Source organism: Callithrix jacchus, chromosome 3, assembly GCF_049354715.1.
Source record: "Callithrix jacchus isolate 240 chromosome 3, calJac240_pri, whole genome shotgun sequence".
In the NCBI taxonomy this organism is placed as follows: domain Eukaryota; kingdom Metazoa; phylum Chordata; class Mammalia; order Primates; family Cebidae; genus Callithrix; species Callithrix jacchus.
The window spans coordinates 115,482,501-115,498,697 of NC_133504.1; the positions used below are offsets into that span (position 1 = coordinate 115,482,501).

The 16,197-nt window shown below is 37.9% G+C and overlaps 2 protein-coding genes across 8 annotated transcripts in view; one reads left to right on the forward strand and one right to left on the reverse strand.

Annotated features, from left to right (window-relative positions):
- Positions 1-6,683, forward strand: part of HNRNPD (heterogeneous nuclear ribonucleoprotein D) — a 28,726-nt gene extending 22,043 nt beyond the window's left edge. For all 6 annotated transcript variants that reach the window (XR_008480168.2, XR_008480169.2, XM_035293433.3 and 3 more), the window contains one exon: positions 1-6,683. This exon is cut by the window's left edge and continues 2,490 nt beyond it. The gene's annotated coding sequence lies outside the window, so the exon portion shown is untranslated.
- The window catches only part of LOC128931496 (uncharacterized), a 44,739-nt gene that overhangs the window by 2,493 nt on the left and 26,049 nt on the right, over positions 1-16,197 (reverse strand). For both annotated transcript variants that reach the window (XR_013533049.1, XM_078367001.1), the window contains one exon: positions 1-10,894. This exon is cut by the window's left edge and continues 2,493 nt beyond it. The gene's annotated coding sequence lies outside the window, so the exon portion shown is untranslated. The remainder of the gene's footprint in view (positions 10,895-16,197) is intronic.

A 16,197-nucleotide genomic window follows, 5' to 3' on the forward strand; every position in this document is an offset into this window, starting at 1 on the left:
TAGCTGGGATGGTCTTGATCTCCTGACCTCGTGATCCGCCAGCCTTGGACTCCCAAAGAGCTGGGATTACAGGTGTGAGCCACCGACCTTGGCCTGAAAAATTCTTTTATATATGTTAATTTGGTAATAAGTTTCATGTTTTCCTTGATGGTTTTCTGTATTCTAATCTGAATTGTTTGCTCTTTTTAAATTGTTGAGTACTGTTAAGTTGGGGCTTTGCCATTGTTCCGGGGTTCTCTGCCTCTGAATTTATAATCTGTTTCCCAGATCCCATGGCTTTGTTGTTTGGGTGCAGGACATCTTCCAATAGCTTTGAGACCTTCCTGTCTGTAAAGTTCTGTTTTGCCCTGGATTACTAAGAAGTTTATTTTGTATTTGTCGCCAGCCCGGACTGCAGTAGTGCTGTCTTGGCTCACTGCAACCTCCACCTCCCGGGTTCAATTGATTCTCGTGCTTCAGCCTCCCGAGTAGCTGGGACTACAGGTACATGCCACTGCACCCAGCTAATTTTTGTGTTTTTAGTAGAGAAGGGGTTTCACCATGTTGGGTAGGATGGTCTCAATCTCCTGACCTCAGGTGATCCACCTGCCTTGGCCTCCTGAAGTGCTGGGATTATAGGTGTGAGCCACTGTGCCTGGCCAGAAATGTATTAATATTTTTTGAGATGGAGTTTCGCTCCTGTTGCCTAGGCTGGAGTGCAATGGCATGATTTCAGTTCACTGTAACCTTCACCTCCCAGATTGAAGCAATTCTGCCTCAGCCTCCTGAGTAGCTGCAATTACAGGCACGCACCACCACGCTAGGCTAATTTATTTTTGAATTTAGTAGAGATGGGGTTTCAGAATGTTAGGCTGGTCTCAAACTCTTGACCTCAGGTGATTCACCTGCTTTGACCTCCCAAAGTGCTGGGATTACAGGCATGCGCCACTGCAACTGGCCCCAGAAATTAATTTTAAATCTTGGGTCTTAAATATCGAATCTTTCTTAACTCTGAAATCACTTGAGATTTTACCAGTGTTTTTATATTTCACAACTATATCTTGGGTTTGTTTGATACATTGTACTGGGCACTGAGTCTTGTCATTGTGTAAACTTGCTCTTCAGATATTGGAAATATTACTGAACTGATTCTTTCCCCATTTCCCACCTCAATCTTTGTTCTCTGGAGTTCTTACTTGGGTTTAAGACGTGGACATGTGTTTCTGTAATTTAATCTTTAAATTTTTGTTGAGACTGGTCTTGAACTCTTGGCTTCCCAAAGTGCTGGGATTACAGGCATGTGCCATGGCACCCTGCCTTATCTTTCAACTTTTAGAAACATCCCAAAATTTCAACTGTGTCAATTTCTTTTTTTTGGGTGGGGGTGGCAAGGGGAACCGGGTTTCTCTCTTGCTGCCCAGGCTGGAGTGCAGTAGCATGTTGGCTCACTGCAACCTCCACTTCCTGGGTTCTAGCAATTCTGCCTCACCCTCCTGAGTAGCTGGGACTACAGGTGCACGTCACCACGCCCAGCTAATTTTTGTAATTTTAGTAGAGACAGGTTTTGCTATGTTGGCCAGGCTGGTATCTAACTTCTGACCTCAGGTGATCCACCCACCTCAGCTTCCTAAAGTGCTGGGATTACAAGCGTGCGCCACTGTACCTGGCCCCAGAAATTCATTTTAAATCTTGGGTCTTATATAGAATCTTTCTGGGATTACAGGTGTGAGCTACGGTGCATGGCCAATTGTCAATTTCTTTTTTTCTTTCTTTTTTGTTTCTGAAATGGAGTCTGACTCTGTTGCCCGGCTGGAGTGTAGTGGCACGATCTTGGCTTGTAACCTCCGCCTCCTGGGTTCAAGCAATTCTGCCTTAGCCTCCCGAGTAGCTGGGACTACACGTGTGTGCAACCACACCCAGCTAATTTTTGTATTTTTAGTAGAGACGGAGTTTCACCTTGTTGGCCAGGATGGTCTTGATCTCTTGACCTTGTAATCCACCCGCCTTGGCCTCTCAAAGTGCTGGGATTACAGGTGTGAGCCACCATGCCCGGCCAATTGTATCAATTTCTAAGACCGCCCCCCATCTGTTAAAAATGACATACCAACATACCTTTTTCTCTAAGATTATTAATGATAAACTGTATACATGTTTGTTTCCAAGATACTTTGTTTTCCTGTTGCTTTGGCTTCTGGTTTTCATGTTAGAAAATTTCCTTAGATGTTTGCTGATCCTTGGCTCATATTTAGGAGTGGAGCAATTTAAAAGCAAATTGGATGTTATGTGTGTGGGGCTAGCAGGGGAGCTTTTCAATCACTGGCTTCACTGTTGAGTGATCTGGCTGTGTCACTGAGAAATTACTTGATATATCCCTTGTTTTGTTTTCTCAAGCTGGTCAGGCTCACCAGAAAAGTCTTTACACTCTCCTCCGTAAAGTATTTAAAAGGTGGGTTTCTGATCCCAGTGGAGGGAAAAAGAGGTTGAGGGATCTCAAAAAGTAAACTTTTTTTTTTTTGAATCACTGTGCCTATTTGGTCCAACAGCCCTTTCTTGCTTAAAAGTACATGTCTAGTTTTCTGCCAGGGTTGGGGAGTCAGTTGCCAGCGGAACAGTATCTGGAGGTTTAACTGATTGTTTTTTTTTTAAAGACAGGGTTTCACCATGTTGGTCAGGCTGGTCTTGAACTCCCGACCTCAGGTGATCCGCCCGCCTCGGCCTCCTAAGTGCTTGGATTACAGGCGTGAGCAACTACGCCCAGCCAGTTTAACTGATTGTTAAGTGAATTTCAGTCAATCCTCTTTTGACTTGTTTTATCTGTGTTTCTACAGGTACTTGGGCTGCCAGTTCCTAAATCTTTCAAGGGAGTCAGAGGGATCTGTGATGTAATCTGTGATATCCACACTGTGGACAGCTGGCAGAATATTGTTTTTTGTTTTCCTTTTTGAGACAGCCTCCCTCTGTTGCCCAGGCTGGAGAGCAGTGGTGCGATCTCGGCTCCCTGCAACCTCTGCCTCCCAGGTTTAAGTGATTCTTCTGCCTCAGTCTCCCAAGTAGCTGGGACTACAGGCATGTGCCACCAGGCCCGGCTAATTTTTGTATTTTTAGTAGAGACAGGGTTTTGCCATGTTGGCCAGGATGCTCTCGATCTCTTGAAATGTTGTCTTACCCACCCCGCTTCCCCCAGTTTTTTAGATTACTTGTTTTTAGTGTGACTTCAGAAGAGACTGGGCATCACAGACTATTTTTTTTGCAGCCTTTTTGTATAGGTGGGTGGTTGGTGTAAGGTTTAGGGGAACAAAAAAGGACAGGTAAATTGAAATACTAACAGGGAGGTCAGTACTCTTCTAGAATTTGACCAACAAAGTAAAGTTTATAAGTAGTGTGCTGGTTTATTATCAAATCAACCTGTATTTACTAATGGGTAGTGTTATGTAGCTTGGAGCTGAATCCTCAAAACAATCTTGTAGACTCTGGTTAGAATCTCACTTTTTCTCAAGTAATGAGCTTTCTAGGTCTGTTGTGAATCAGATTTTGATACCTTTTGGTTTAGTAGGCATCTGCTATCAGGTGAGTTAATATCTCTCATGTGGGTCCTGGGTTTCCTTTTTTCTGTTTCTTTCCTAACCTTCAATGTGTATAGGGTTGCAAGTCATGTAAGTATATTACTCTTTACAACTTGGGATGTCATTTGCTTTATTGTTGCGCACAGTTTAGAATACGTTTTGGTGTGGAACACCTGTCCAGGTGTCAGTTCATGCTGACAGTTGAAAGGTAGTCTCATTAATATTAGGATCCAATTATTAAGCCCTATGTTGTGTAATTGAGAAACTAATTTAGTCTGTGCTTTTACTATTTTAGTGCTTGGGAAAGTTTCTTTTTGTAGTTAACACTAGTACTTCAAACGTGTGTAGGGCCCTTGAGGTATTAGGAATTTTGGAAACTGGAAGGATATGATCTTTTTACCACAGTATTTGTGTTGATCCTGACGTCTGAGTTTATTTTGTTTGGAGTCTAACCTGAAATGTCAAAACCTAGGATTATAATATAGCATCACATCTCAATAAAGTTGTTTATTTGGAAGCAGTTTCTTAATATATCAATGAACTAACATGTAAGGATGATCCTAAACTATTTATAAAAATTGATTTTTTCTTTTTTTTAGAGCTACCTTTCCTTTTTTTATTGGAGAGAGTTTTCTTGCTCTGTCTCCCAAGCTGGAGTGCAGTGATATGATCACAACTCACCTCAGCCTTGACCTCCTGGGCTCAAGTGGTCTTCCACCTTAGCCTTCTGAGTTGCTGGGACTGCAGGCAGGCACCACCACACCCAGCTTATTGACTGATTGATTGGAGACAGAGTCTTGCTCTGTCACCCAGGCTGGAGTGCAGTGGTGCAATCTTGGCTCACTGCAACTTTCCTCCAAGGTTTAAGCAATTCTGCCTCAGCCTCCCGGGTAGCTGGAATTTACAGGTGCACGCCACCACACCTCGATAATTTTTGTATTTTTAATATATACGGGGTTTCACCATATTGGCCAGATGGGTCTCAAACTTCTGACCTCAGGTGATCCTCCTGCCTCCGCCTCCCCAAGTGCTGGGATTATAAGCGTGAGCCATTGCACCTGGCCTAATTTTAACATTTTTTTTTTGTAGAGATGGGGTGTCACTATGTTGCTCAGGCTGGTCTCCAACTCCTGGGCTCGGGTATCTGCCTGCCTTGGCCTCCCAAGGTGCTGGGATTATAGGCATGAGCCACTGTGCCCAGCCTAAGATACTTTTGACAGGGTTGAGAAGGGTATATCTTTTCTTTAAAACTGGCCATATTCAAATTATTATTAAGCATAGTTCAGGAGTCTGGCTTGAAGACTTCCATGGGTAAAATGATTCTAGCAAGATGAACATTCAGTTGTGCAAATGGAGTCTGCTTGTCCTGTTAGTTGCTAACAGTTGCTTGTAATCTGGTAAATGGAAGGGTTGATTATAATCTGGTTGGCATTTCAAAGAGGCTTGTAGGCATCTACATCAGAATCACTTAGAATTGTTTGGGAGTGTTACCTGGGATTCTGTATTTCACACACCCCAAGTGATCTTAGTTACACTCGTGTTAAGGACTTTAATGTGTTAACTCTCTAAGATAGAGTTAAACACACTGTTTCCTTGTTTCCTAAGGGTTTGTTTTTATGTCTTCTGTAAAAACAAAGGTATATGTTTAGTAAAACCACTCAACATTTTAATTATGCACCTTAAGTCTAGCTTGAAAGAAATGAGACAATTTTTGGTATTCTAATGTGTACAAGATGACAGTGAGCAACAGTAATGTACTAAGTCAGGGAAAGTAGATGGTGGGGGTGGCTGCAGGCTGGGAACATGGTGAGTTGGTCCGTATTGTTTTAAAATTCTCTACAGCCAATACACTCCCCTTACTGTCTATATCTTGCCTCTGCCCTGATCTTAGCCATCCATTGCATTATGAATTGGTAATCAATAACTCTGATGGAAATTGACTTGCAATTTTCTGGAGTTGGGCGGGTTATAGATTGCCCTGTTGTCCTTAGCGCCTTTTTGATTCTCAAGAAGGTTGCATAATTCCAGCAGCCTTCCATTATAAATTGCAATAGTATACAGTAGCTGAGATAAAGAATAATATCCAGGGGACTATATAATTTAGGAAGATAAAGCAGTAGGGTAATTCCTAAATGTTAATAAATTTCCTCAGTAAGCCCTGTAAAGGCAGGGAATTGGAGGGGCGACAGGTGTTCTCATAAGGGCAAGGAAAAAGGACCTTACAGAATTATTATATTAAAATTTGAAATGCTTTATAGGAGTTAGGGCCTAAGTAAGAGCATGGTGTCAAGTCTTCAAAGAAAGTAGAGATAGATACTAATTTATTAAATAGTGATAATAGAGGTTATTGGATTCTATTTTGGGAACCTTTAAGTCATTTGGTATTGGGGAAGGAGTACTTCAAGGTTAATTCATATAGATTTAATTTTGTTATAAGAGACTGTATTCTGTTTGTATTCTAGAATTAGGAAGGTTACTTTCCTGGCTTTTGTATTTCTCAGGAAAAAAAGAATTGGAAGAAACTTAAGAGGTCTGTTAACACCAGTACCTAAACGTGACATTTAACTTGGCATGAAAGCTATGCTTTGAATAAACACTTGAGAAAAGGAATTTTATAATTTCTTTTTTTGTTGTATGGATGGCCTTGGATTATACAGAGCTTAACATTTATATAAAACACCAGTCTGAGACTGATGAAATGAAACCCTTTATTTTAAAAATTGGAAGAATGGCACTTTATTACAGTGTAGTTAAGATTGGCTAAGGCAGTAAATAAAACTTAGAAATGCTCAAATTTGTTGTAAATTGTTTTTACAATCAATATATAAAGCATGCTACTGCTAATCAATTAGTTTTATGTATTAAGACCTATCAGCATGTCTTTTTTTAGTATCTGGTTGACTTTAACATGATGTTCTCTGTACCATTTAACATTTTCAAGACATATTCTCCCAAGCAAATTCTGTTGGAACCAAGTGTTTCCAGTTCTAGAAGCTTACTTCTAGAGTCTTCATATGAAATTTACATTGGGCTTTCATAGGGTTTTAATTTGCACTAAATCTTTTTTTCTGAAAGATTACTTATGTTTAAAGTATAATGTAGTAGTGCTTTTGTCTTACAATTAAACTCTTATAGCACTCATGCATTTTTTGCACTGTCTTTTTTTTTGACTTAAGCTTTTTTCTCTTGGATCAATACCTTTAAATAACATAGGACTTATTAGTTCAAAAGGTAAGGCGACTACTGTAATGTTAACACATCACATAAAATTTTTAGATGATGGGATTCTTTGGAAAGTTAGATAGCTTATGCACAAGTAGTATTACAAATTGATCACTGAATCTGATGGAAGAAAAATGGCAATTTCCAGTTTTCTCCAGAATGTTTATGAGGCAGGATATTGAGGGCAGGAAGATTTTGTGGGGATGTTCAATCTTTGTCATCTGCTGGGCTTGCTGTTGAATGTGAAACTACTGTAAGTGCTGGTAGGTGTTTACCATTTTATGTTACAATGCTTTTGGAAAATGGTAAATTGAATTTCATAGCTCGGAGCAATAATGTTAACAAAAGTACTCCTCCTCAATATAAATGCACTTTGTTTCACTATTTCATTTTTTACTTTTGTGTCTCAAGAACTTTTAAAAGAATGTGGGTCACTTAGTGCTGCTCCGCTGAGAAAGAAGTCACCATTACGTTGGGTCATGGTGTGGCGCTAAGCAGGTCTGCTCCTCAACAAATGACCTCTTTGTCTGTAACCAGCTTGTGATTTGCCTTTTTTGTTCTAAAAAATCAGAGGCCAGAATTAAATAATGGTTTTTGTTATTCTATGTTCTGCCATGATTCCATAATGAGATTCTATGAATGGCTTGATTCTATAATGGGATAATATAAACTTTCAAAACAATTTAAAATAATCCTTTTCAGACTTATTAAAATGTGTGGGACATTCTATTTGGCAGATTTTTCAAAGTTTCCAATTTAATACATTCAGTGGAATAGATTATTTCAAATGAATGCTTTTGTGGCCCAGCTCTTTCGTTTGCCCAGGGATACTGGGTAAATTAATCTCCAAGCCTCAGTTTTTCCAGTTTTAAAATTATATTACCTTTCTCCGGTATGGAGATTAAATGATAGTCATGTAAAAAGTGCTTTGAGGTTAGCAGTTCTCGACCTCATTGTGAGGTTAAACACAAACTTTGAGGCCCTATCCCAGGCTTCTGCAGAATCTTCAGGGGTGGAGCCAAGGAACATGTATTATTAAGATCATTAGGTGACTGATGCTGAGGATTGAAAACGAAAGCTTCACATTGGTTGATATTACCATGTTTAAGAGCTATGTAAATCATGCATATGAAAATATCAAATGTTGATACTTCTATGTGCTGGGCAGACTGAATACAAAGAGGAGTGTGATGTGGCCAGGCTTGTGGCGAGTAGAGACAACCATCAACTATGATGGGACGAGTCCCTTTTTGCAAAGTTTGCCTGAGTCCCTACCTTTGCTTCTGCAGCTCTTCTGGACTTCCCTTGCTGATAAACCTAAAGGAGATTTGTCATAGAAGCCCTGTGATTTTGGTGACTATTAGGAAAGAGAAGATGAGCAGAAGGGAGGAGTCAAAGTAGGCTAACATAGTTTGTAGATTACAGGACAGCTGTGATCCCATTTATTGAGATTGGAAATCAAGTCGTTATTAGCAACTTAATAGCAAGTTTTGTGGGGGAAAGGAAGAATATATAGTTTGGGTATCTAAAACTGAAGCGTGTGCATGATATTCAAGTGGGTATATCTAGTAGAAAATTGGAAAATGATTTGGAATTCAGAAGAGGTTGTCATCTGGAGAGGGCAATGGCATGGGAGTGAATCAGAGCACCTTGGAAAGTGGGAAATGAAGAGAACCAAAGCTCTGCTGTAGGCCACTGGAATGACTGAAAGATTGCATAATTGAACTCCACGAATGCATAGTCCACTTTGCGACACCCCCACAGCAAGCTGTTCCTTTCTCTTACTAGGCAGTAGACTTGGGCCTGTGACAATTTATGCTTCAGTTTTCTCATGTGTAAAAAGAAAATAATAGTAGCGCCTACGTCAGAGTTGTGAGGATTAAAGAATTTCTAAAGTACTTACAACAATTACTGGCACACAAATGCTCAATGAGTTAGTTGTTGTTAACTGCACTGCCTTTATCTATTGATATAAATTCAATTTATGACACTTCATGGTAGAAATAAATTTGATTTCTAATAAGATCCAATTTCCATCCCACTTATAACCAATGGAATCTTCCTCAGTTATTTGAGCCTATGTTGATCACCGTCTCTTAATTTATTTTCTGCCATGCAACATACCACTTAATTATTGACGCTGATGCTTTAACCTGTTTATGATATTCATTGAACTTCCTCCCTCGACTGGAATATAAACTTTCTTAAAGGATTAGAGACAGGACTTACACTTTTTTTTTTTTTCTATCTTGGCTCACTGCAACCTCTCCCTCCCAGGTTCAAGTAGTTCTCCATACCTCAGGCTCCAGAGTAGCTGGGATTACAGCATGCTACTAGTGAAGAGGAAATTGCAAAAACGGATGATTCTCTTAGACTTTTGGGTCTTGGTATCCTAATATGTAAAGTGCAGGGTTAGATAGTGATCTTTAAGTTCACAGTTTTCTATCAATAACTATACTAGTACTCATTGGTGATCAGGATACAAATATGTTATCTTACACATAATTTTAAATTATAGAGATGGTAAGTGGCAAGTTTTATAGGATTTCAAAAATAATGGCAGCAAAATACATGACTATTCCTCTTCCCACTACTCTTGTCTCTACCCTGCCAAAACAACCTACTAAACTGGCAACAAGTGAAATAATACAGTGTATCTTGTCTGACCCATAATTAAGGGGTCTTAATTATTACTCTCTGGGTTCCATGGCTATATGCCACAGTAGGGCTTATCTTAGCAGTTGGTAAAAAATCTTAGCTTTCCAGCTGTGTGACTAGAACATGCCATTTAACTTTGCTTATTTTGTCATCTGCAAAATAATGCTGATAATATGAACTGACTTACATAGTACTTTTATGCCAGCCACTGTTCTGTGTGCTTTATATGATACTAACTCACTTATTCATATTATTGTAAAATTAAATGAGACACTCCTCTTCCAAAATACTTAGTACATTGTAACAGAGTAAGCATTCAACATATTGCCTATTTTTTCCTGTGTCTAAACTACAGAAACTCCAAAGTTTCTAACATTTAAGATCCTTTAAAAAATATTTTGTGAATGAAAAGGTGGTACTGGATTGGGGGACAAATGAGGTTGGTGATTACTTAAAATGCTGATATTTGATCATTACCAGAATTAAAATGAGTTATCTAGAAGTCAGGATGTCTGTTCCCCAGGAATCACTAAAGGACTTATAAAAAAGACTTCAGACCTCAGTTTCCCACTTGGGAAACAGAACTCATGACACCTTGTTACTAACTGCAAAGTAAAGTTAGATTTAGTTATTAGAAATCTTAATAAGTTGAGGTTACTGGAGGTAGAGTATTTTTTTTTAAAGGCTGTTAAGATGGTAAGATAGGAGGAGAGGACCTATGATTTGTTAGAGAAAATGATATAGTCGTTTAAGTCTATTAGTTTTTTAATCCTTACACAAGGAAATACATAGTATAAAACATAATCGTTTGAATTTTCATTTCAAATGAAAAAATTTTAGAAGAGGTACATGTGTATCTCTGAACTGTACTCATATTAAAATTCTCATTTCTAAAATCTGATTTTAAGGTCAAGGTCATTTCACTTCTGGGTAAGCAGGAAGATTACGATAATTTAATCAATACCATAAATGCAATTATCTTTTTCTATTAAGTAACAGTTAACATGTAAAAGGCGAAAGATTTATACGATCTGAAGAGAAACCATAGTAAATAGCATTTACTATGTGAGAGACTTAACTACTCATTAAGTATTATGAACTGCCCCATTTTACCGATGAGGAAAAGGTGCACAGGTTTATCAGTCTGTCGACATTACAGAAATGGGAGAGGAACAGTGACAAGAGTTAAGGGACAAGAAAATACTTCCAATCTCCTTTTCCTCCAGTCTTATTACCACTAGAGAATGATTTCATAACTGCTGGTTGTAGAAGTCTATAATTACCTATAGCCATTTATTGGTGCCTGTTGAGGATGGGGAGGAAAAGCGTCATGTTGGTATTACATTTGTACTTAAAAGAATTATCATTCTTTTAATTGAAAGGAGAATTGCAAAGGTGATAATTACGATTTTTTTTCAAGTATTTCCACCAAATCCTCTAGGAATCTTTCTTGTTTTGTGGAATTCTTTGGCCTGAAATACAAATAAATACAAATGTCATGTTTTGCTTTCATTTCCTGGATTAATCTGTACACTCTAATACTTCTCAGAGCTATCTGAAAGAACAGATGTAGCTTGATTTTGACCAATCCTGAAACCTCTTAATAGGATTCAACAGATTTTTCATAAAGTGATGCATCAGAGTTCCAGGTGGCTGCCTTATTGTGTTCAGCTGTAATTTGATTAGCTTTATTAATTTTGTGACCTTGAACAAGTTATAATTCTTTGAGCCTCAATTTCCTCATCTTCTTGTACGATTTTACTTAAATGCTATCAACTCTTACAATCATTGCTGCATCCATTTCCATTCTGAAAACCCTATTCTCCTTCAGTAGTTTTTCTTCATAGTACTTATCTCTTATCTAACATTACACAAATTTTATTTATTGTTTGTCTAGAATACATGGTCCATGGAGGCAAAAACTTTTGTTTCATTCACTGCTGTAGTCCCAGAATGGAACACTGCATGACACACAACAGACGTTCAATAAGTATTTGTTGAATGAATGAATACATAAATCTATAAAATTGGGACAATAGTGCATACCACATAGTACCCTAGATTATGTGGATTAACAGATACTGAATACAGGACATCTAGACAGCCATTTAAGAGTAAATTATGTCATTATTTTTGTTACACTTTTTTTTTTTTTTAAGACAATTACTCCATCATCCAGGCTGGAGTGCAGTGACAAGATCTTGGCTCAGTGCAACCCTCACTTCCTGGGTTCAAGGGATCTTCCCACCTCAGCCTCTCAAGTAGCTGGGTCTAGAGGTGTCAAATTAGTCACCACTCCTGGCTAAGTTTTGTGGAGACGGTTCACAATGTTGTCCATGCTGGTCTTCAACTCCTGGACTCAAGTGGTCCAGCTGTCTCAGTCTCCCAAAGTGCTGGGATTACAGCTGTGAGTCACTGGGCCCATACAATTGTGCCGATTTTTTAAATGAATAATGAGATACAGATTTTGTTAAGTGTTTTGTGATACAAAAATGTTTCATATTTTAATCCAGTTAAACCTAAATAAAATAGCTCACTTTCATTAACATGCAAATCATTATTAAAAGAATTCAAGGAGTGCCGGGTGCAGTGGCTCACACCTGTCATTCCAGCACTTTGGAAGGCCAAGATGGGTGGATCACTCAAGATCAGGAGTTTGAGACCAGCCTGGCCAACATGGCAAAGCCCCGTTTCTACTAAAAATACAAAAATTAGCCAGGTGTGGTGGTGCATGCCTGTAACCCAGCTACTTGCAAGGCTGAGGCAGGAGGATGGCTTGAACTTGGGAGGCAGAGGTTGCAGTGAGCCAAAATTGCACCATTGCACTACAGCCTGGCTGACAGAGCAAGGCTCTGTCTTTAAAAAAAAAAAAAAAAAAAAAAGGCCACAGGGTTGGAGAGACGCGAGCCCTCCATGGCCGCCAGCAATAAAGACCCTGCAACTTGGGCTACGTTTGTCTTGGTATTGACTTTCTCGCTCCAGTACAACACTTTGAAGGGCATGACTTCTTGACTGATCATAAACAAAACTGGATTCTGTTGGCAAGTAAGAAGTGGAGGAATGGTTGCTGGGTTAGTGAAAGAAAAAGTGATGTATGAAAAAGAAGCAAAACAAGAAGAAGAAAAGATTGAAAAAATGAGAGCTGAAGATGGTGAAAATTATGACATTAAAAAGCAGATAGAGATCCTACAAGAATCCTGGATGATGATCCCAGATTACCAGTGCAGGTTGGAAGCTGCATATTTGGATCTTCAACAGATATTAGAAAATGAAAAAGACCTGGATGAAGCTGAGGAATATAAAGGAGCACATTTAGTACTGGATTCAATGAAGTTAGAAGACTGAAACTTTTCTTGTATGGGGTGGTTTTTACATTAAATCTGGGGTTCATTTTACAATTCATTGTTTTTAACCACTGCTGTGTGTTAAAGTAGTATGAGAATGTGATTGTTTTTCTCTGGTTACATACATATTTCTTTGTCTAATTCAATATGTCAAATAAATAAGTGTATCTAATAAAATTGTTTATTTCATACTTTAAAAAAGATATATATATATATAACAATTTCTGCTTCTTATATAGCTATGATACAAACACATTGCTTGCTGTTTACATGGACTTCTGCTATCTGCACCTGGTTAAGAAGTAAAATTGTAACATATTTTGATTAACATTCTTCATGTATCAGATAAGTTTGTTTACTCAATATGTATGGTGAATTTCCACAAGCAAAGTCAACTGTACACCATTACAGTGTATGCTGTAAGTGGCCTTGGTCCTGGTATGCCACAGCCTCACAATTTTAATGTATATAAGTATGGGAGCCCCAGGTTTATATATCCAAGATACTCTTGGTTATTTGCAAGGATCTGGCATATGGAAGCAAGGTGACTTAGTGTACTTTGCGGGACGTCATAATTTATTGAGTGCTTTAGATGTAAGTACTATATGACACACATGTATTTTCGCATCATAGTATGCAATACGCATCATAACCTTGTGAATATTCCTATTTTACAATGTTGAGGAAAATGAAGTTCAAATAGGTTTGAGTTACTTGCCCAAGGTTATATAGCTAGTAAGTGGTGGAGATGGAATTCAAATCCAGAATTGCATTACTTATGCTGTTGTGTGTAGGATTTTTTTTTCTTTTTTGTAGGAATTTTTAACTAAGGTATGAATGGAGTTTATATTCTCTTAGATGATTTACTTTCTTTTTTATTAATGAAATATGCATATATAGTTTGAAAAGCAGAATTCTACGAAGTTTATGGGTAAACACAGAAGTCTCTTGTCCTACTCCTTGCCACCTCTGAACCTATTTCTCAGAGGTAACTACTTTTAGTTATTTTTGTCTGCTTTGTTTATTGCTGTATCCCTATTATTTAGATCATAGCCCTCAACTAGGGGATGATTTTGCCTTCCAGGAGACATTTGGCAAAGCCTGTAGACATTTTTGATTCTCACAACTAGAGTGTGCTACCAGCATCTAGTGAATAGAAGCCAAGGATGCTGCTAAATATCCTACAATCAATGCACAGGACAGGCCCCCGCAACACTCAGTTCAAAATGTGCTAAGGTCAAGAAATCTCAGCCTAGAACAGTGTTTGATCTATAGTGGGTGCTCAATAAATATTTGTTAAATGTACCTCATTTAGAGGTTTACTTTTTCCATGGAGTTTGCTTTCCTCTGCATTTCTAGAAAGCATATATATTTATTGATTTTTCTGTTTTCATCTATGGAAAAGAGGATTTAACTCTTACCATACTCCCATATTCCCCTTCCTCAAACATACATCTTTTCCTTCTTTCTTTTCTGTTTGTTTAATCAAAACTTTGTAAATATTAACTGAGCCATGGATTAAATTGGCTTGAATGCATAACTCTTTGTTTTTTCTAGAGCTAATAATATGCTTTTTTACACTGCTCCTTGCGGAGCAGGGCTACCCTGTAGGCACTGTGCCCAGAATAGCCATGTACCTATCATTAATTTCGTTGTTACGTTGCTTCTCTAGAGCTAATAATATATCTATAATTAAACAAGATGTTTTCAATCCATCAACCATTATTTCATTTCCAAACTCTCCAAAGGAGCTGAAAAATATCCCTCTATTATTCATTCCTGTGTTGGATCTTTCTGTTTTATCTTGAAGAAGTCCTTAATGAAGACGTTTGAACTGCTGTAGTCTGGTTTGGTGGGGCTCCATAGAGGTTTGCTATAGAACTTTAATCTTGGGTTCATCACTAATATCCCGGTAATGTTCCCTTCTGGTGTTGTTTTCTGTTTTTTCAATCTCATGTCTTTCTTGATTTATTCACTCTTATATGTGGAAAATACCTGCTAAAAACTTTATTAGAAAGGATACATGGGAGATATATTTTTGAGAATGTAAATGCCTAGAAATATCTTTATTCTACCCTCACATTGAATTGGTAATTTGGTTGGGTATATAAATCTAGTTTGGAAATGATTTTCCATCAGAATTTTGAAAGCATTCCTCCATTTTTCTTTAGCTTCCAGTATTGTTATTAAGAAATTTGTTAGCATTCTAATTGCCAAACCTTTTCTTTCTTTTGCCTCTGTCTCTGAAAGATTTAACAGTCCTTTCTTCTTGTTTCATGTTCTGTAATTTCAAAATTACAGGCTTTCCTGTGGTCCTGATTTCTGTTTGCTGAATCTAGAAACTCATGTTATTTAGTTGCAGGAATTTTTCTTATATTACTCTGATTTCTTCATTTTCTTTTTTGGAACTCCTGTTGTTCATATGTTGGATCTGTTAGATCGATTCTTATTGTCTTTCTCTCTGAATGAATACCTCAACTTTATATTACACTCATTCTATACTGGATTTTGATTTTTTACTATTGTTTTATTTTCCAAAAGCTCTTTTTTTTTCTGTGAATAAGCTTTCTGTTCTTATTTTAGGAATATATTTTCTTCTCTTGAGACATTAGACTTTTTTTGAAAACTGAAACTTTCTTTAGTTTCTGCTTTATATGTTTTGTCTGAGCTCCTTTCTCCCATTTTTTTTATTAAAAAGAATTTTCTGAAATATCCCATGATCTTTATTGTTGATTTACTAAAATGATGACTGGAAACAGTATGAGTGAGTGAGGCCTGTCATTTTGTGGGCTTCACTGTAGAATAATTTGGTGTGGATCTGGCCATTTCATTGAGGATATCTGTAAGTTTTTTCCTTGGACCAGTCAGCTTTTCTAGAATTTTCTAATCTCTTGCTGGGGTAAATCTGGGTAGGGTAGATGTTGGGGGGTGATCACCACATTCAGGTTGTAGACTTCTACTTAGGTTATCCAATGTTAATATACTCATCGCTCTGGACTTAACTGGACCTCATTTCTGAGTTTAGAGTCTCTCTACTGAGTTGTCTTTAGACAACAAAATTTCTTATCCTTTGTCAGGGATAAGGCGGGGAGGCAGCATGGCTGTATAAAATAGGGAAGGGGCTCTTTCAGTAACATGTTCCTTTTAAAGACTTTACACGTAATTTTTTATTTCTAGATTCATACTGTATGTCTACATGTCTACTTTTAGATGTACCATGTGTCTCCAACTTCTTTTCCTTTCCAAGGTTCTGTGGCTTGGATAATTTGCATTTTCATGCCTCTTCCTGCTATAAACTTATGCTTTGTCTGCTCTATTGAGGCTAATAACAACAGACATCCAGTTTCAGGGTGAAATAAAATATCTTAAAAATGTTCTTTTGCCATAGTTTTATCAGATTCAGATGTTGCCTCTTTTCCTGTAAGAGACAC